Genomic DNA, 23,086 nt, shown 5'->3' on the forward strand with positions numbered 1-23,086 from the left:
AGGGCTAGAATGCTCTGTTTCCCACACTCCAGCAAGATTGAATTACTTTGTATTGTCTTTTCCTTTGTCTCATAATCTTACCGCGAAGGAGTCGTTTTCAGGTACAGTGCAGTAAAATAAACAATTCAGAATGTGCATTAAATTACTTGCATAGGATAAAATGCAACATGCACGCAAATGAAACATTACTACGCTTAAAAAATTGTGGCTTTCCGATACTTTGGTTACGACTTACTAGTTCCATTGAGTACTTCTACTTTTTTAATTTCCTTTATTTTTCTGGTTCGAATTCGTATTTTTATTTATGTTATATTTATATATGTATGCATTATTTTATGGTTATATTTTTATTTGACGACCGGTTTGGCCTAGTGGGTATTGACCCTGCCTATGAAGCTGATGGTCCCGGGTTCAAATCCTGGTAAGGGCATTTATTCGTGTGATGAGCATGGATAATTGTTCCTGAGTCATGGGTGTTTTCTATGTATTTAAGTATTTATAAATATTTATATATTATATATATCGTTGTCTAAGTACCCTCAACACAAGCCTTATTGAGCTTACTGTGGGACTTAGTCAATTTGTGTAGTAATGTCCTATAATATTTATTTATTTATTATTTATTTATTTATTTATGTATATTTGTATCAATGTGTATATAAAACTTGCATTTCGTTAATTTCAGTGATTGTACTTTTTTGGTTTTGTTTGTCATTTATTCATCGTTACTTCTGTTCTACTCTTTTACTCAAAGGTTATCTGGAAGAGATCCCGTACAGGGATAAGTTGGCCTTTATTGTATTGAATTTACTCTCTAACTGTGTTTTTATTTTTATGTAAAATAAAGTATATATAAATACATACATAATTACGTACATACTATCTGTTTTTCAAGAAGAGTGACTTTCCTGCTAGTGTGGAAAAAAAGTATTATTGTGAATAAAAGGTTGACTGGTAGAGAATGCCTCATGGCATTAAGTCCGCCTTTTGTACTATAAGGTTTTCTTTTGTGCAATAAAGATTAAATAAATAAATGTAAGCGAGAGGGAATTGATTATTTTCCGCCCTCTTTCGGTTGCCTATTAAGTTGTTAGTAGATTATTTTATAATAGTAATTATAGTAAATTCAGCAATGTTAAATTTGGTATTACCAACCAATATCCTGCTGGGATAAATTATAGGAAAACCTCGATGTTTAATTTAAAGATAAATAAAACTATTTTCAGGATAGTTCGTTATTTACTCTTATACATAATATAATTATTATATTATATTTACTTATAAATCAAGAGGCTCAGACATTTTGCAATAGCAGGTACCGTACAATATTTGTGTTTTTATTTTTGTATTTTCCGCACAAACAGTTTGTAAGATATGCAAAACGTTTTCACATAAAAAAATATTAATTAAGATGTGTTTTTTTTTAACTGAAGTATTTGCTGTTTATTCTCTTTAAATTTAAACAAATTTACTTAAATGTATTTAGTTAGTAAAGTATTGCATTATTTTGGCGAATTCGAACATACACTGACATCAGAGTGATATCATAGTTAAGTATTTAATTATCGTACGTCTCACTCGCATCAATTCATGTGCGGTCATATTTACATTTTTATTTTGCAAATAAGTGGTGAACCTATATTGTCACTTCACAATTGAAAGTTGTTAGGTTAAAATTTGTAACTTTAATATTTGTGACCGCAGCTGGCAAAACGTCCCACTTTGTCGCTTGCCATATGGGTGCCTTGTCAGGTTATTCATATAATGATACAAGCAAATCTCGTCCTTATGGTAAGCGACAAAGAGGGACGTTTTGCCGGCCGCTGTCACATTTTAAGACTGAAATAATTAATAATTCTTTTTACGAGTACACATACAGTTACTTAAGAACTTTTCTTACTACCATTTGTGACTGCCGGTTGGCAAAACATTCCACTTTGTCAATTGCCATAAGGACGACCTGCTTGTATCTTTATATAGGAGTAGGTAACCTATCAAGGCGTCCTTATGGCAAGTGACAAAGTGGGACGTTTTGCCGGTCGCGGTCACATATAAACTTCATAAAGATTCTAACTGTACACATACAGCCAAAACGGAGCAATCTTCTGCCGCCAGAGTGCACAAACCATAGAGTAACTTACTATTCCGTAAACAATTTTTTGACAAATTTTTCACTGATTATTAGTTACGAATAAATATGACATTGATGCATCATGGCGGTTTCTTTACTGTGTTTACCTAGTGGCGCACTACTCTATTTAAAAGTAGTTTTATTTCCTCCAAGCCCGACTGTACCCACGCTCGGCTAGGTGTGAACTTGATACATGACATTGTGCCCTTTTCACGCACCTTGCGAGCTCCTTTGTCAGCTATACGCTTTCTTAGTTTTTTTTATTTAGGCTATAATATCTTTTATACAGCCCTTTGTAGACGCCGGAGCGGTAAACGCTTCTTTGTTGCCATTGTGTGCCTTAATTTTGCTAAGAGGCTTGAATAACTTGGGCGACATTTAGGACGATTTATTAAATGTTTTTAAACAAATGAGTCATTTTGTACGAGTGCAGTTATTTTTGCTTATAGAAGTGTTTCTTATTTGAAAAATAAAAGATATAATTTGATTGTAATTCTAATGAAAACTTTCATTATTACAATTTTAATGCTAGTTAAGGAACATACACGGCTGTGCAAGTATCAAGCCGTTTTAAAACCGTATTTTTTGTTAACTACCAATTTTTTTGCTCGCGAGCGTCAAAAACACACTACACGTAGAAATTATATCAAAGTTATATGTCAATCTGATCTTTAATCGAACAGAAATATTATTATTCGTAAACACACAAACAATCAATTATCATGTAAGAAAAACTTAGTAGGAATACACGTGTCACGAAATCGCCTCATCATGATGCTAGACTTCCAGCACAAATTTTCCGATGAGACCATAAAGTCAGAAAAAATTAGGGAAGGTAACAGAACCACACCAAACCAACCACCAACAACCAACCAACCAACCAACAAACCGTACACACAAAACAAACCGTTCCCACATTTCCCGTTCCCATTCTCAATCCCACTTCTGTTATCGTTTGACAAACTACCCCACATCTACAAAGTTATAAAACAGAACTGCATATAATTTTGCACGTAACCCTGCAGACTGTATTAAAATCCCGATGTTGTTCTTGAGAAGGGTTGCGGGGGTGGCACTCGACCACCCCACCCGCTGCTAAATTATGAGGAAAATAAAGACACTGACGCTTGGTGATGATGTCGATGAAAATGTTTTAAGACCACGTTAACATTGAGCTTTATAAAGGACATTTAAAATGTGAAATTTGACGTGAAATAATTGTAGTGACTCATCGTGTGAAATAATTATATTCAAACGTTATATATATAAAAGTTGTATCTAGAGTGTAGCTATTGTAGTTTAGGTGTATATCTGGATAAATCTTGGTCATCTATAGCCAAACACTGACTGAGTTTAACCAACGGTGACCGAAACCGTCAAAACGTCCCACTTTGTAGCTTGCCATAGCGACGGGATTTGCTTGTATCTTTATACGAAGAACCTGTCAAGGCATCCTTATGGCAAGCGACAAAGTGGGACGTTTTGACGGTTTCGGTCACCGTTGGTTAAACTCAGTCAGTGTTTGGCTATAGATGACCAAGATTTAACAATCTAGACTAGTATTTTTTATACATTTTTTTTTGTATGACTATATTTTGTGAAAGTTTTAGTATTAAATTTGATCTATGAATTATATTCATTAGTATTATATATGGAATAATATTTACAACATCAATAAATTGCTCTGATAATTAGATTAAGATAATTATATGTAATACTGTCTTACTATTCATAAGTGCTTGTTGCTAGGCCTACATGAATAAAGTATATTTGAATTGAATTGAATTGAATTGAATTGGGACGTTTTGCCGGTTTCGGTCACAATGAGTGCCGATGTCACTGGATTCGTTTTGTCATTTCCATCTTCACCACTCATTAGATGGTTGGCAGTCCTCAACTGTGCGTCTCCACCAGAAACTTCCTGCCTCGCACAGCTAAACTGAGGAATATAGATGTCGCCTGCGGTATTTCCGGACCGATACGACCTTCGAGAAAAGAGCGTACTCCTATCTTAAACCGGCAACAACTTTCAACCCCTCTGGTGTTGCGGGTATCCATGGGCGACGGTAATCGCTTACCGTCAGGCGATTTGTCTGCGCGTTTGTCTCCTATACTATCATAAAAATTGGTCAAATTACTATTGGTTATCTATTTATTGTTATTTTTGTATAATCTATTTTTATTATTGCTCCGCAAGTCCATTCTGTATCTTTATAGCCTTGGTTTGTTTCAGCTCTGAGAAACCTCCAAATTACACTCAAAAGAAATAAAAAAGGTCACTTTTTCGGACATATATTTACAAAGATACCCAGTTTTAAACCCAGGGCAATTAATTTCCACATTTCAAGTCTTCCAGTAAAACAAATTTGTATTTAGTCCGGTGTTTCTCAGAAGCCCTAACGATGTGGTTTTGGGCCTTACTTTTTGTTACACTTTAAGATTGTTGATGGTTCTCAAAGAGGAGGAAAGTTCTGGTAAATATGGGTTCGTTTCACCATGAAATTTAAAGTACTGTGTTGAAAGCATGGTTGTCTAACTTCGGAGGGTAAAAAGGAAAAAAAAATGCTTAAAATGCTTGGTTTATTTTGTTACTTTCTGAATTAATAGAGACATCACACATTCTTTTCATTTAAGAAAACACTGTAACAGTAAGTTTCAAAATTTGTTTCGCTAGCAAAAAAGATGTCAGGCAATTTTACCACCTTATCCGCAGTTGGTAAAAAGCCCTCTTCGGCAAACTAGCGCATCTCAAGTTGAGGCCCCCACGTTAATGAATAATTAATGCTCACACCTCCAATTATTATTATAAGGAAAGCAATTAGGGAGGTGTTTGTGGCCCTAATTACTTAATTTCAAAACGAACCAAGTCCCGAGATTTTAACGTAAACTTGGGACTTTTTAGAGTTTTACTCGTATTATCGTCACAGTTCTCAAATGACGTATGTCATAAGAGTTTATTAGAACTTTCGCCTTTTTGAAATAAATACAATATTAGCGGGTATTTGGGTTTCGCATATTGGCGTATGCAGTTTTTTGTTCAGAGTAAGTTTGAGATTTGTACTTTATATAGGACAATTTTTGACACCAAATTTAGGTACGGTGCGGTGGGTCAAGTTCACTAACATCTTCCACAATAAGCCAATGTTCTAAAAATATTTTACACTTATAGGAACAGCTTCTCTGTAACAAACTGTCGCCATCTCTTTCTATCCCTTTCGATTGTTATGAAAACTTAATTCTATAATTAATTCTACAGCTGACCTTCTCAAAGGACTGCCATATGGTTAGTTGACTATTCTCGTCGACTCCCGTGGTCCCTGGTCTCTTCTTAGCGGGGGAAGACCGGGCCAGAATGGACACCAGTACCGGTATTTATAAGGTGAAATAGCTATTTTTATATCATTTCGTATTGTGATTCGAAGACGTCAGCTGTTGGCAATGTAAGTACTTATATAAACTTTTATAATTATTAGATGCTAAACTTCGTTTTCGGTTATTTAGAGTTGTTTTTTTTTTCGATAAAGAATCACCATATACGGCAATTTATTTCCAATTTCTTTAGTAACTAAGTCATTTAGCATTCAAATCAATAATAATTTGTGCATTCGTGGGAGACGCTATATAATCCATATTTCGTGTTCTGCCTTTAGTACTACATCATATCATATCATTTATTCAGTAATAGTCATACATATTATATCTCCTGAATTGAAAACTAGTGGTTAATACCACTAGATTCCGAATTTATACCGCTCATATAAAAAAATTGCATTTCGACGTTTTCCACAGATTTCTGAGTGACAGAATCGAGCGCTCGAAATTCAAATTTCGGTCCCCTAGATCACGACGGTACAGGTCTAAATTTCCCGCGTATATAATTACAATCCTTCAAGGCTCTTCCCTAAAAGCTCTTCAATAAAAAAAAAAAGAATATTTAAAATGATTTGATTCAGTTCTTAGTTAATTTAGTCATATGTTAAATAATTTTGATTGCAGTCTAATGCCCTATTCCGTACGTTTTCGATCCGGCTTTCACCGGCGCGCGCGCAGGACACGGTACAGCGCGCCGGAAGCGCGCTCCGGACGTCGAGATTGTGCGCCTGATTCCTTCCGGCGGCGCGTAAGTCGCACGCGCAGAGGTTAGTGATTTTATTTATTTTTTTTAAACCATGATGACTGCGGATTGCGCGTTCACTCAAATCTAATGGGCAAGAAGTGGTGTTAAGTTTTTGTTGTTTTATTTTATTTTATCCCTAGCTATTCCCGCGTACTCTCCTCCGTTGGACCGTCAGCCGATCGTCGCTCTTCGTGTGCGGCTGATCTTCCCTATTGCCTCGTGAGTATCGTGGGGCCTCCAGTGTAGACACACATATACTATGTATATCCCTAACTATCCCCGCGTACTCTTTTCCCTTGGACCGCCAGGTCGTCGCTCCCCGATCTTCGGGCGCGGCGATCTTTTTATTGATGATGTCGTACCCATTGCCTCGTGATGTATCATCCTGGGGCCTCCACTGAGCTGGTAATCATTATTTTATTGGGCTGAGATTTTTTGTACTACGTCGGCGGCAAAAAAAGTATAATCTGTTACGTCTATGGAAGCTTGGCAAACATGGGTCGACACTTAACTCGACATTACCTACTGTGATACCTTTGAGCCTTATTTTTACTTTTCGTACTCAGAAGTTAAGTATTAAAGTGTCGAGGAGGTTTGAACTCACGACCTTCCGTGTTTTCTGTTGATTAAAGGATGACTCACGTTAGAACGGCCCGGGTCTGGGTCAAGGCATCCGACTCTTAGTTTTCTATAGAAGGCATCACGTGCTCACCGATCATTCGTCATAGAAAATGAAGTATCGTTTGTCTGTGCCCGAACCCGAGCCGTTCTAATTCTAACGTGAGACATCCTTAAAGGGTTAAAGAACTGGGGGCCAAGTGGCAGTCGATAGTCGCTTACAGGAAACTTCAAGCGAAATTTTAATAAAATATTGAATTGTCGACCTTCAAACCTTTAAAAGAGCTTACTTCCATCAACACCGGCAACGCACTTGCTGCCCATCTGGTATTGCAGGTGTCCATGGGCGACGGTAATTGCTTACCATCAGGCAATTTGTCTGCTCGTTTTCCTCCTATATCATTAAAAAAACCGGCCAAGTGCGAGTCGGACTCGCGCACGAAGGGTTCCGTACCATTACGCAAAAAACGAAAAACAATCACGTTTGTTGTATGGAAGCCCCACTTAAATAGTTACTTTAATCTGTTTTTAGTATTGGTTGCTATAGCGGCAACAGAAATACATCATCTGTGAAAATTTGAACTGAGTAGCTATCACGGCTCAGGAGATACAGCCTGGTGACAGACAGACAGACAGACGAACTGTGGAGTCTTAGTAATAGATTTTCGTATATTGACCCGCCTGTTGCTATCTTTATTGCACACGCATTATTACATATATTGCTGTCCCGCCCATGATGCCGGTTGTCAATGTCACTGTGTGACTATGACAGCAATATAATTATGCGCGTGCAAAAGAGACAGCAACAGGCGCTCTATGTACGAAAATCTATATGGAAAGCGTTTCTTCTTGATTGGCAAATGGCATCATACCGACTTACATGTAATTATGTCAACATTTTGCGATTTCAACTAATTAATAAACAAACAAGGTAAGGCAACCTTGATCAATATTGAAAAACATGTAGGTACTAAACAGGCTTACGTAAGATAACGTTAATGTTATTAACCACATATTCAAGCATATATTTAATTATGTTACTTATTTTATTAGGTATGTTATAAAATGGAATGAGGATAACATATCCAGCAGGTTTTAAAACTCCTTTTCTGTCGTTTTAAGTCATAATGTATTGTTTGTCCGCATTTTCGTTAGTCATAATTTGGTTTTTCTCAGAAACGCGTAACTTTTCAGGATTGCCATAAAACAAACCTAACCTAACCTAACCTATCTATAGGATAATCTAAGGAAATTCCTGAAAAGTTAACGGTTTCAGAGTTATGACTAATGATAATATGACTATCATTACATTATGACTTTCAATAATTATGTCAAATAAAGGGATCCGATCGCAATACTGATACGTTGTGCGAGGAAGCCGCCAGCTCTTCGGTCACCAGTTACGTCAACCAGACGCTTCGCGATTTCTACAAAAAACTTGTGCGCGCTGGGACCCCATGGATTTTTAGACTTCCTAATTATAAATTTACTTTTTACGGCAATTATGGAATACATAACAGTAAAAAAATCTAGGTATAAAAATACATACAAGGTAAATAATACCTATGGCTATAAGTGTATTTAAAGAAACAGGAACATTTTTTTAAATTCCGTGACTGTTTTTTTTGCTACCTACAATTACACAATAATTTGTCGTTTTGATAGTATGTAGGTACTTAGTTAAAAAAAAAAATTAGCTATAATAAATATCAGTAGTTTTGATTTAAGCATATTTGTGTAAAAATAAGAATGAGAAAGATGATAGGTGAAGAAAGGTCGAAGTTTATGTTAATTTTGACGACCTGTCTGGCCTAGGAGTGACCCTGCCTATGAAGGTCCCGAGTTCAAATCCTGGTAAGGGCATTTATGTGTCTGATGAGCATGGATATTTGTTTCCGAGTCATTGATGTTTTCTATGTATTTAAGTATGGATATTATATAAATACCAATATGTCGTTGTCTAAGTACCCACAATTTTAGCTTTATTGAGCTTATTGTGGGACTTTTGTGTTTGACGTCAATTTGTGTAATAATATCCTATAATATTTATCTTATACCTTTAAACGAGCAATTCTTGTATATTCATATATATATTTCGGGGATCTCGGAAACGGCTCTAACAATTTTGATGAAATTTTCTATATGGAGGTTTTCGGGGGCGAAAAATCGATCTAGCTAAGACTTATCTCAGGGAAAACGCGCATTTCTGAATTTTTATATGATTTTCCGAGCAAAGCTCGGTTTCCCAGATATTTTACTTATTAATTATATCCAGTACAATATGGTATGGTACAGTTGGGCGTTGTCGATATTAAGGAAAGCTAGTATGCGTAAAGTTGTACGAAAAGCATGGCGCGGCAATACGAGCCAATTCATACTTACATTTTGACATTGAAATGATATCTAAAGCATGTCTTTTTGATATCACTTGCCCGTGTTCGTCGATATTTATACGGACAACGGACAAACACAAGCGAAATGCACGCGCGTGCATTCAACATCATTTAGATATAATTTGATACCAAATGTCCGTTCGAATTGTCCGCGTGGTCTAAGCAAACGAAGTACAAGCCACCTGTCTCGGTTCTCACGACGCATGCGCGCTTCACACGCGCTTGCCTTACGCTTCCTTCCTGTGCGTATACGCAGGTTGCGTTCGGATACTTTCTCCTCGCACTGATTTAATTTATTGAGTTAATGTCAGGTGATCTTTTTTCAATAAAGCCTAACCAGTAATATATGATCACGCGCCATATTGCGGAATTTCATTGGAACTTAATTTTTCATACTAAACTAAACTGTCACCCTGTACATGAGAAAAACAGCGCCCTCTTGACAATGATCATATATTTCTGGTCGGGCTTTAAATCAGCCCAAGTTTATTAAGATTATTAGATCTATATACCACTTAAGTCAGAGGTTGGTTCCTTGAGAAGTTTGGCTGGTTGGACTTGCCTTCTCTCCGCTGACCGCTCCTGTCACGCAAAATAGGCGTCAGTTGTTTAGTTGCCGAAACGTGCCCGTGCTACAATACAATACAACTTCAATCAGGTGGTTCATCAGATAGTTCTCTCTACTTGGATCTACTTTAGTCATTTCGTGTACACTGTTAAATTCTCTGTCACGTTTACGCAATAGGGTTGTTTCCAATTTTTTGAAACGCATGTATTACGTTCTATATTAACTAAAAGTTGACCTAAAATTCGACTTTTATACTAAAAACGGCTTTAAATATGTTAAATTAACAAAATATATTTTGACGGATGCTTTCGCGCCCAAAACGCTCTTTGAAAATTGTGTGACGTCACAGTTTACGGTTGGCACATAACTACATACACACGTAGAAGATACGAGCTGTCAACTGACATTTGTCATTTGTTGTTTATCGCCTAACTGTCAATAGTGTCAATCCGAGAGTTGTGACGTCATCAGAATCTTCAAAGACGTTTCGAGTTTGGTCACGTGACGTGTGCTAAAAGATATTTTAAAATCAATATTTACAAAAATATGGTCATTACAGGTCCCCTAAAAGTAGTTTAACATGTTCTTATAATCCAAAAGAATTTATTGGGATACAATTCTGCCCTAAGATTTGTAGATGGAAACAACCCTATTACTAAAGTTTTTTCCTGATTTTGCCACTAACTGTCCTGTTGGTTTGCCATATATCAACTGACTGATATTCTGTTGTTGATATCATCCAGTTGGACATAATAAAAAAAAATCTTTTTGCCCTACAAATTTTCTTAATTGAATATGTATATTTAAACATAAATAATATTTAACAAACTAAGCAATCCTTTTATTATGGGTACTAGGCGGCGACATACAAACATAACATCCATAAAACAGGAATAAATTATATTACCGGGATTCCAGGAGCCAGGGTCACTACTGACTAGGCAGTTCTTGCAGTTGATATTTTTTTTAATACCAGATTACTTTTACAACAGTATCTTCTTCCTCGCGTTTGGTCCATGGCAGCCTGGGGTCCGCTTGACAACTAATCCCAAGATTTGGCGTAGGCACTAGTTTTTACGAAAGCCACTGTCATCTGACCTTCCAACCCAGAGGGTAAACTAGGCCTTGTTGGGATTAGTCCGGTTTCCTCACGATGTTTTCCTTCACCGAAAAGCGACTGGCAAATATCAAATGATATTTCGTACATAAGTTCCGAAAAACTCATTGGTACGAGCCGGGGTTCGAACCCGCGACCTCCGGATTGCAAGTCGCACGCTCTTACCGCTAGGCCACCAGCGCTTTTACAACAGTATCCGAACATAAATCTTGGAGGGTCATACAGTGGTTGTAAGTGACACCTCATTATCGTTACCGCCTGGGAACCCGGGACATGTCCCGGCTTAAGGGACATTGAGGAAGGAAGTATTGAGTGGGTGATTGAGGTAAGTGATTTGAGGTATTGTCAGGTGGGAAGTGACGTTATGATTCATATAGAAGTAGTGATGAGACTATAATTTTGACAGATTGCTGAGTAATAGCCTGTATGGATACTCGTATGTTAGTTCCGTCTATTAATTAATGCCTTGACTGGACACTAATAATTATAATAATAACCGCCATGTGGGATGTCGATTCGACGATCATTGTCCCGATAGTCATTTCAGCGAAGAGTCTCGAGAGAATCTCGCGAGGTGGTTGGATCAAGGGTCAGATGCAGAAGGCGGTGATCTTGGACACGGCGCGGATAGTCCGCCGGTTCCTCTCTCTGCAGCCCTGACCACCAGCTTGGGCCTGGCCCCGCTGCTGGCGGCACCCTAGGTTAGGTTTTTTTATTATGTATTTATATGTATTTTGTATTCTTTTTGTATGATTTGTTATATTTTACTTATATATTCATATTATAAAATGCCTAATCTAAGACACGATAAAAAAAGAGAATAATAATTCAGCCTATATACGTCCCACTGCTGGGCACAGGCCTCCTCTCATGCGCGAGAGGGCTCGGGCTGTAGTCCCCACGCTAGCCCAATGCGGATTGGGGACTTAACATACACCTTTCAATTTGTTCGCAGATGTATGCAGGTTTCCTCACGATGTTTTCCTTCAACGAAAAGCTTTATTTGACAGAATTTATTATACTTGTATAAGATCATAACCGGCATAATATGGCAAATCTTTACGTTAACTTAAGTACTTATTCAAATGATGGTCCCTATAACAATTCCTTCAATTCTCTATTAGTTGGGCTTAATTTAAGTAATAAATGAAGAAATATGTTTTTATCGTATTTGATTACTCAAATATTACATTTCAAACAAATTAATATGCTATACTTCAAAAAAATCACATTTTATGTGACAGCTACTCCATATAAAAATGAACTGTCATCGGAACCATCATTCCACGCGAGAGTAAGCAGCTTTTATTCGAAGATACACGAGGATTGTTGACACGTAATTTAGCACATGCAGTTTAATACAGATAAATCAATAAAATATTGGACATTTTCATACAAATTGACAAAGCCCCACAGCCCACAGTAAGCTTAAGAAGGCTAGTATTGTGGGTACTCAGACATCCATAAATATATTATTAAAATAATACATACTTAGAAAACACCCATGACTCAGAAACAAATATCTGTGCTCACCACAAAAATAATTGCCCTTATCGGGATTCGAACCCAAACCATCGGCGTCATAGGCAGGGTTAATCACCCTTATTCAAAAAGATTGAACAATGAACCCTTTTCTTAAGCTTGCAAAAAACCGCAAGCAGCTACATTTCTTACAGAAAACGTTTCTTTGTCATTTCTGGCCGCTAAACGTTCTATTGTTGTCCTGTCTTAGGTCGTCTTTTGTTTTAACGTTGTTTGAACTGGGTATCGTGGGAATTAGGGGGGCATTGTTTGTCATATCGTGTGTCTTAGGATGGCGCCGAATTTATTTCCTGTCTCATGTTTTTATGGACAGCTAAGCATGAATATTTTTTGTAGAATAGGTATGTACATTCGCTATTAGATATATGGGAGCGACCAAGGTGCGCACAAACACACCTCTATTGTCAAGGCGTAGAGTGCGTGTTCAGATATTTTTGAGCTCCTCGGCTGCTGCGATATATCTGATGGCGACTGTACCTACAGTCTTTGTATTTATCGGTCCATAGTTATTAACATTTACTCTCTAGTTTTGTATTTATAGTTTATTTTTAAATAATATTAACACCATATAATACCTATATGAAAAAAAGTTTATGATAAAAACATTGTAATATCTTGTTGTTTACGTTCATTTCTCACCATCGTATGAAAGTAAAATTCTCATACAATAGGGTTGTTTCCAATTTTTTGAAAACGCTTGTATTACGTTCTATATTAACTAAAAGTTGCCCTAAAATTCAACTTTTATACAAAAAAACGGCTTTAAATATGTTAAATTAACAAAATATATTTTGACAGATTCTTTCGCGCCCAAAACGCTCTTTGAAAATTGTGTGACGTCACAGTTTACGGTTTGACACATAACTACATACACACGTAGATGATACGAACTGTCAACTGACATTTGTCATTTGTTGTTTATCCCCTAACTGTCAACAGTGTCAATACGAGAGTTTGAAGTCATCAGAATCTTCAATGACGTTTCGAGTTTGGTCACGTGACGTGTGCCAAAAGATATTTTAAATTTAATATTTACAAAAATATGGTCATTACAGGTCCCCTAAAAGTAGTTTAACATGTTCTTATAATCCAAAAGAATTTATTGGGATACAATTCTGCCCTAAGATTTGTAGATGGAAACAACCCTATTAGCATATAGTAAAACATAGTTGTTTTTTTTTATTACAAAAAAATTTTTTTCTTACTTCTAGCGATTTAAAAGCAAGGCACTTTGGCACTAGTCTAATCAGTCACGGAACTTTTTCACATATACTCGTAATTATGGCAAACCCTGAAGCCATATTTATGTTTTTTTTTTCGATTTACGTCACCATAATGTCCGTAGAGATAATTATAAATGCAAAAAGATGCGTCTAAAGATTACACGTCGCGTGCTTGCTTGTCATTAGGGTGTGTCCACACGTGAACCGAGTTTGGATTATATTTAATTACGCTTTGGACAGACAAGAAAAAGGAAAAATAATATACGACTGGTTTTAGGATATGAGTAGCAAAATTCAATGTGATGTTATAAAATAACAAGAAATGCGGTTGGCGAATTTTTTTTTTTGGGGTGTTTTTGTATTGGAGATATTTACGGTCCGATACTACGATCCGATACCGTAAATACACTATTTTACAAATGTACGTATATATTTAAAATAAAATATATTACGTACATTTGTAAAATAGTATATTTACGGTCCGATTCGAAGAATGAGATACGATAACGATAAGTTCTGGTTTAGATAATTTCTTATTAAGATATCGTTTGTGTGTCGTATAATTGACAGAAGCAGACGAATTCGGGCAACGATTGTCACTTTGACGTTAGAAATATCGTAGATAGATCTAATATATTAATATAGTAGGTATATACCTACTATATTTGAAGATACTTAGCTCAATTATCATTTTAAGATTTGATTACCTGTACCCTGTACGCCAGTGTATTTATGCCTCTTTGAGGCAATTTCTCAAACTTACTACCGTTTTCTTAAACGACTAATATTATACTCTATTAATTTATTGCCGTGGATTTGACTATTCGTAAAGTACCTAAAAATTAGTCGAATACGGTTTTTATGGGCTCCAGGTTATAAAGTTGAACTAATAACGTTCTATGGGCGGCAGTTTAGAAAAAGTCGGTTACTGCACGAGGCCAGAAAACCGACAGATGCCGGCCGGGCCGGTACGGCACGACAGCTTGCTTGGCCGTTACTTTACGTTCAAAACTGGAGCATATAGTCAGCGTCTTTGGATATGGATATGGTATGAGAGTAATTTGGATGACAATGTAATATTATGGTGCCATCGAGCTGATCTGATGATGGACACCGGAGGTGGTCATAGGAATTCTGTGATAAATTTTAGCTTTATATCCTTTATATTGTTACCTAGCGCTATATTGTAGATGTATCAGTATGTAATCGAGTAATCTGTGGACGAACCTGTGTGTTACTGTTTTTTGTTCCAAGTAAATAGAAAAAAAAAACAACGCAATGAGAGTGAATGGGTTAGAACTTTTTGACAATATACTTATAGTTTGACAAACAACTTTGTCAGTAGTAAAAGGCGCGAAATTTAAATTTTCTATAGGACGATAACAGTTCGCGCCTACATTTTTTAAATTTGCCGCTTTTTTCTACTGACGGAAATGGCTTGACAGACTATATTTAACATTTAGGCAGAAGTAAACGAAGGCTTACAACTTCAGGACTGGGTTTCGCGTTGTTAATTCTTTTAAAAACGTAGTCATGTGGATACCTACCTTAAAACGGCTTTTTGTGACTGTACGTATGTAAACAGTATTTTGTGTATTTCTTAGAGTATTACAATAGAACACAATTTTTTTAATTCAGTTTTTAGTCCATCCGTAATCCAAATCAATTTATTATCATGGAACAAACATTTCGAGTCTCAAACAATTTGGAAAATCATGTTAACAGAAAGGGGTGAAACGAGAATGAATCCTTGATTCTCTAATTGGAATTAACATTAAAACGTAACCATATGTTTTATAGATGATATGGCCTTTTCATTCTTTATAACTAATTCAATTTGACTCTTAACCCAAAGTATTACGATCCAAAACAACACAACAAAATGTTGTCGAAGTCTGATCAGTGATCACTTTCATTACCTATGTTTGCAATTGCATATTAATCTAAACGTGTAAGAGAAAATCGACCTATTGCTTCACACAATAAAGTTTACAGTTAACTAAATGCCAAAAGGAGATAGGAGTTTGCCAAAGTTACAAACTCCCTATCCAATTAAACGTCTTAAAGGAAACCATTCGATTGTTCCAAATTCGAATTCAAATTGCCCGTCATGCTGGCCGAAAAGGAACCGTGAATTGACAAGTTTAAATTTCTTAGGTTGATTGACTTTTTGTGGCTCACTTCCGGGTTTCAAAATTCGAATGTGGAATTTTCGCTTGACTTGTCTTTCGAAATTGATATTAGGATCTTAGGTGGCTATTACGTCGTATGTCGTCCGGTTGTTCAGTGAAGTGTGCGTTGTTAATAACTTCATTCGTAGATATAATGAGGAAGACTGATCGTTTTCTGTTTGTCTTGAGGTGTTCTGGTCTGGTGGTAATGATCGAATTTATCACAAGTTAATGACTTTATTACTTGTAAATGTCGATATTTGCAAGAATATTTCGACGGGTAAAATTTATTGATTATTTTTCGTTACAAACTAAATAAGTGGTTTCAAATATAGAATTTCAACGAATACACATACTGAAAGTTATGTGAGGCTTTTTAGTAACGAAAGCAATAGTTTCTCTCCGAAAGGATTTGTGTATTTTTAATTGTTTTTTACTTTCTAGTTTTGAAATTATCAAATGATTAATTTGTTATCGACGTCGGAATTATTTTATATTCATTTTTATCTGTATTTGATTTTTGTTTTTCAATCGAAATGCAATCAAAATCACTCCGTAAATTAATAAACGAATTAAAGCGAATTACCGTACCAAAGTCTGCTTATCCAAACAAAATGCCGACCAATCACGATTTTGTGAATTCAAAATTTAAATCCCAGTACAGAAAACCAATAGCTTGTACATACACGGCTAAACGCAGTTACATGTGTGCACACACACACACACATGTGGTACTGTAGGTATTGCGAACGGCTAGCCGCCTGCCGTGGGGTGGGGGGTGGTGGTGGAGATGCGTTTTTGTGCATATAGTGCATGTAAAAGTGCGTGAGTCGATATTCTATTGGGATTAGCGAATTCCATAGATTAGGGAGGTTTTATTGTGTTGGTTTGTGTTTTTAGTGTGGAATGTACCTTTATCTTTCAATTTGCGAATTTATGATTCGATTTTCTTGGCGGTCAAAAACAAATAATCTATTTGAGTTCGGTAAACGATGCGTACTAAAAATATAGCAGCTGAATATCAAGTGACTAGCTAAGCCTTTGCGGATATAAAAATACATATCTAAGTACGTCTAAACTTTTTAAAATAATTATTCACATTTGTTAACATTGCCCACAATGCCCACGCATCTTGTAAGACGTTATTAGATTCGATTTTAATATGCCTATAGTAATTTCAAAACCTACGCTTTCCTGTCCAGCAATTTCTGTTCGCCCCTAAAAGGCTAGTTCGTACTGCAGTCGCTTTGTTTGTTAAGCCGTAAAGGACCAACTCGCATCCATAGGCCGTGAGTGCTGTAATTTCTCGCATATCTAGAGCCAGTTTTGCTTACAACGAACGCATGTCTACAGCTAACTTTATACGTCGGATTTTAAAGGACTTATTTGCTGGGAGTTTGTATAGATATAAAGAATTAGTGGCTCATGAATTTTGAGTGGTTTAGTTTTCAGGTTCCATCGAACTCTCATATAGAGTAGTTTTACATGTAAAGTTGGCAAAACTGAATTCATAAGTCGGTAAAATGCTCGCACGTCTAGAGCTAGCTTTATATCCGGCTGTAAAAGACCAACGCGCTCATGTAGAGGTATCTTTACCTTAAGCCTTATGCGCGCATGGACACACTGGGGCCCAGTTCTCGAACGGTATTACACTAATATTATTAGTCCAGGAACTGTCAAGTCGTATGGGTTACCATGGCAACACACTATTAATATTAGACTAATATCATTCGAGAAATGGAGCCTTGGATCCACAAATCATAAAGGACCAGGGGCCCATTTCTCGAACGGTATTAAACTAATATTATTAGTCCACGAACGGTCAAATTCTATATGCTTCCAAGGCAACACACTAATAATATTAGTCTAATACTATTCGAGAAATAGGCCCCTGTTGAGTTACTTTTTAAATTCGGACAAGCCTTAATACGTGCATTTTCGCACTTCTGTCCCTTACACAGAAGTGCGGAAAAGTTTAGCTTGTGCATAGACTTCATTTTATTCGCTCTTAAGACAAAAGGGCCGACAATCGCCTTTCCATACAAACGTAGTCCTGGTTTTTTTCCCTGGATTTGATGTACATCGACCACAGCTGTGCCCCTTCGTTTGTTTTTGTTTTCTTTTATTAAATATTATAAGATTTAGTAGTATTTAAAAAATAAATTATGGAATCTGTTTTTCGCTCCTAATTCGCATCATGATATTCATGATCAAAAAATTAAAAATAATTCAAACTAAGGGGTATAGCTTATGGTTGATATACATCAAATAATGTAAACGTATTTTCCAAAATGTCAATATCCAGAGAGGAAAATGGGGAGTATGTACGGAGAATCTGTCGTCCATATTCCTCGTAAGGCTGGCCATGTAAGGTAGGCAGCGTAGTGTGTTATGCGTAGGGGCAGGTTGTAAAAATAAAACACGGTAGTATTTTTAGTGGCAGACTTAATGTCGTCAGCCAAGCGTGAACGCTTCGCCGGCCCGTTCTTTCGAAACTACCCGCACGGAAACCCACATAAAAGGGTAGATGAGAAAAAAAAGCCTAATATATCGTAATTCGCTGTTACAGAAAGGTAAACACGATTATAATGGATAGAGAGCGAGGTTTAGATTTTTGGTTGTCATAATTTAACTTATTTCTTTTAAAATCTACATAGTTCAGAATGAACGATCCTTTTAGTTTTTTAAATCCATCAAATTACAATTTATCTACAAACATTTCAATAGTAAAAAATTCTTATAAACAGGATTTAAGTGTTGAATTGCGAATTAGTTGGTAATACTTACATGCACAAAACCGCGAAAGCAATAGCCATTTACACTTTCAAAACCACAGTCAATAGACAGACTTCATTGATCAAGTAATTAAGTGAAACCTCATTTAAAATGGCTATCTAACTAACCTCAGCCAATAAAACGCGTTACGTATGTACAATCAATTTATTTAGTGCTGAACCCTCGCCCGACCTAGGTACGCTAGGTACTCTAGGTGCATACAAAGCGGCAATGTCCACTGCTCTTACGAATACGAATTTTCGCACACACACTCGCACAGTTTTACCACACGCGCGTATCTGTATAAAATTTATGGTGCACACTTTTGCAGAGGCTCAGCTATACCACTACAGGGGGAGGCACTGTATTCTTGTAGCTTACCAGGGTTCAAATAAAACCAGTTTTAATATGATCTTTGATGACGAATGATTTAACGATCTCTCTAGGTCAGTCATACACTGGATGGTCGAGGCGACTAGTGGGGGGAATAGCAGCGCTGGTCAGCCCGTATCGACGAGATTTATAACCTCTGCGTTGCTAACTCCAGTAAGACTGTATGCATCTGACAGTTGAGGACTTTATTTCATGCCAGTATCATTTGCCGTTTAAATTTAAATTTGGAACGTAAGTTCGATTTTCGAAAACGCAGACGCGCAAAACGTTGATTATTTGAAAACGTGTGGGGAGGGTGGGGGGAGTAGGCTGACCCGAGCGTGTTTGTCTATTGCCGCGTTTTCCTATTCAACGGGTGAGTTTTCTGAGCCCATTGCGCCCCCCTCCCCCCTTTTGAGCTTCACTGTTTTTATTAAAGGAATTATGGCGTTCGGGATAAGTACCGGCTACTTATATTGATTAGACTGCTTATAGGATCAAGTGCATTCAGACGGATCAATATTTGCACTAACGTTCTGAGCTGGAACTTTGTTAGCCTGCAAATTGCTAAATCTTTTACAAGCTTTAGTAGTTTGTATATTTTTATTTTGTTAACTTGTTGCCTCCCATTCGTACCATCGCGCCAATTAATTAAAAGACTACCTACTTATAGCTAATAAACAAAATAACTCTACACTTTTTACATGGTAAGTACGTATATGGTTAGTCAATACAGAAGTACCTATAATATTTTATTTATTCACAGAGATCGATAGGAATATTAGAGAAGATACATGTTTAGACATCTTTGTATTGAATAAAACGAGTAAAACTGACTTATGATTCACACTAAATCGATTTAAAAAAGGAACAAGAACGATCGTTAATGCTGGCCTGTAGGCGTGATCAGAAACTCATAACGGCCGCGTCAAGTCTTATCGGAGACCATAGATAGACGAATTGAACGTTCGGTTTTCGTTCGGAATTCGAACGTTCGCGTGCCTTGGCCTTATCGGATTAAAAATATTGGCTGCGAAATTCGGGATTCGATTTTTAAACGGATTGATTACCACTACCAGCCAGTAATGTTGGCCGATTTGAATCACTTTTAAATTTTTAACTGTTTGACGTTTCTATCAAAAATTCGATCCTAATTCATTTAGGGACGATTTTTCAGTTAGAATGTAACTAGTCCGATAAATGTTCCGACGAATTAAGTCATGATTATGAGAATGACACATAAGTCTATTTTAATGGGGCCTGAAAAATCGGCTCTTAAGAATCAAAATTGTTTGAGTAGTTAATAAAATGGAATTCTGGATCACCATATGTTTGGTATTGAGATTGAGTAGGTACAATCATTATGTTATAAATTATCCTAGTCTATTATTCGTATCGGATGGCTTTATTTAAAGTTTTGGTAATTTGATAAAACTAAATGAAATTAGCTGACTTTGTACGTCAAATTTAAAATGCATCCCTATATTGAACTTCCAAAAATCTGGATTGGATTTGACGGAACTGGGTATTCAAAGTTAGGTTTAGTGCATTTTCTAAATGAATATCGCATGTAAATTAAGCAATGTCATGTGTATGTTTATCCAACGATACCTCATATTCGAAAAATCATTAATTGCTTGAGGTGAAATAACTGCATACCTTCCCTTTAGTTACACGAGTAAAATAAAGTGCAGACGTACATACATTTATTTATGTGTAGGTAGTTACTGCACGCGGTAGGTTGTCGTGAAAATTCGACTCTTCAAATATTCACAACTTTTACGAATGGGGAGGCGTAATGAAAAACGGTGAAATTTTGGACATCCCTAGCCTATGATACGTACGATCGACGTCAAAGATATAGTTACACTTTTGTGCCTTGCTACATTGTAATAGGGTTTATTTTGTATACCTACATATATTTGATATCGTACAGGTATAAATGTTCGTCTCGTCTATCAGAGTTAGGGTTGAACAATTTAAATCTACTTTTCACGTTCCCCCACCAAAAGTTTTAAATTGTATTATTTTCGTAGATATAAGCTAACTATGCATGATATATGCAATGACAAAGTGTGGCGATGTCTCATGCAAATATGACGTTTATAATGGCACTGCCTCACCTTGTTCTAAGTCGGTGGAAAATTAACTTGGCTTAGACGGACTTTACTTTTGAAAATGATTATATTATGATTAGGCTATTATTTAGAGTTTTTGTCAATTTTTTTTTTACTAATAATAGGTAAAAATATCTCCAATTGCTAGATTCCACATGCTATGATGTCTTATTATTAAACCCCATTGTCATAGTGACATAAAGCGTGACATACGTTTATTTGAAATTTGTTTCTGTTTCCTATGCATAGTGTACCTACAATAGCTTACTAGATAGCTTTTTACACACACGCCTACGCCATGAGCACGTCCCGTGATTATTCCAAAATTCATGCCCCGCCCGCCGACCACAGACAAACCCGATCCATTTTATCCCGCTGCAAGCCGGACAAAAGTGGACGAAACCGGTTAGCACTGGCACTGCCCGGTTTTGCACTTTAGGCTGAGTTTACACTATAAACGGGCCAAAAGTATTTTCTCATCTAATAGTTGTACAAATAAAGTTGGAATTCAAAAGAAATCGCAAATAATGTAAGCAAATGTGACAGATTTTGTTAGCGTTTGACATTTAAGTTTTAGATTGTTTTCATTGAAATATTAAACATTTCAACTAGCGATTGATATAAAAAAAGATTTAAGTATATAAACTGTTTTATTTTTTTAATACTACGTCGGTGGCAAACAAGCATACGGCCCGCCTGATGGTAAGCAGTCTCCGTAGCCTATGTACTCCAGAGGAGTTACATGCGCGTTGCCGACTCTAAACCCGACCCCCCCTCGTTGAGCTCTGGCAACCTTACTCACCGGCAGGAACACAACACTATGAGTAGGGTCTAGTGTTATTTGGCTGCGGTTTTCTGTAAGGTGGAGGTACTTCCCCAGTTGGGCTCTGCTCTAGATCTGGAATGACATCCACCGGCTGTGCCCTACCACACAAAGGGAGATGACATTCACAATGCCCATACCTCTCTTTTGGACGTAGTTTAAGGACGTACCCGGGTCCAAAAAACGGGTTGTCCACAAAACGTTTTTTTTTATAAACGTATTTAATTTAATAGATGTATGTTGCTTATATAACTAAATAAGATTACGGTACTTATTGGAACGTTGCTACTTAAATTATGTATAAATTTAGTAAACAGAACTTACCATTAATGTGATTTTTGAGACTTATTCAGACCAAAATATGCCCGTGGCCTCCGATGGATCTGAAAAAAGAAGAAACCTTGTATTTATAAAAAAATATCAACAACAAATATAAGCCAATACAATGATTAGATAGAGAAGAGTCTAAAGGACCGTCCAGACGGAATGCTCAAATGGTCAATTTTGCGTCCACACCACCTGATCAAATTGACAATTTCAGATTGGCTAAAAATTGTCCCGTCTGGCATTTAATATTAATTAATGAATAGAAAACAAAAAAAAAAACATAAAATCAGTACTGTGGCAAACAAGTAGCTATAGCAGTTTAACTAACATTTTGATAAGTTCCACCATACCTCACCCTTTATCGACTAGCATTATCGATATCGATCTATCGATCAATAGGGGTGCACGTGTGGACCACCCGCTGTCGGCGCGTGCGCCGTTTTTTGTTTCTTACATAATTTTGAAAAGGTTGTATTTTAGTCATTTATTGTTGTAAGATTAGATTTTTTGATTACAAAAGTCAGGTTGGGATTGGGACTTCTCGCCCGTATAATAAGAAGATTAATTTTATTCAAAAAGTAAAAAAAAATGAAAAAAAGTTTTTCTAATCGTTTGCTTGGTTGTACTCAAGGGGTTGACTGGTAGAGAATACCTTAAGGTATTAAGTCCGCCATTTGTACTTAATATTTTATGTGCAATAAAGTATAAATAAATGTATCTTATAAAATATAAAGGATAAATTATTACTTTCTAAGAAAATCTGATACAAAAGTTATATTAACGAAAGTCGCA

At 36.5% G+C, this 23,086-nt stretch overlaps 1 protein-coding gene across 1 annotated transcript in view; it reads right to left on the reverse strand.

The window, feature by feature from the left end:
* Nucleotides 1-22,786, reverse strand: part of LOC133533310 (homeobox protein prospero-like) — a 109,744-nt gene extending 86,958 nt beyond the window's left edge. Inside the window, exon 1 of the mRNA XM_061872275.1 lies at nt 22,292-22,786. The gene's annotated coding sequence lies outside the window, so the exon portion shown is untranslated. The remainder of the gene's footprint in view (nt 1-22,291) is intronic.
* Between the last annotated feature and the right edge of the window lie 300 nt (nt 22,787-23,086).

This window comes from Cydia pomonella, unplaced genomic scaffold (assembly GCF_033807575.1).
Source record: "Cydia pomonella isolate Wapato2018A unplaced genomic scaffold, ilCydPomo1 PGA_scaffold_153, whole genome shotgun sequence".
Lineage (NCBI taxonomy): Eukaryota > Metazoa > Arthropoda > Insecta > Lepidoptera > Tortricidae > Cydia > Cydia pomonella.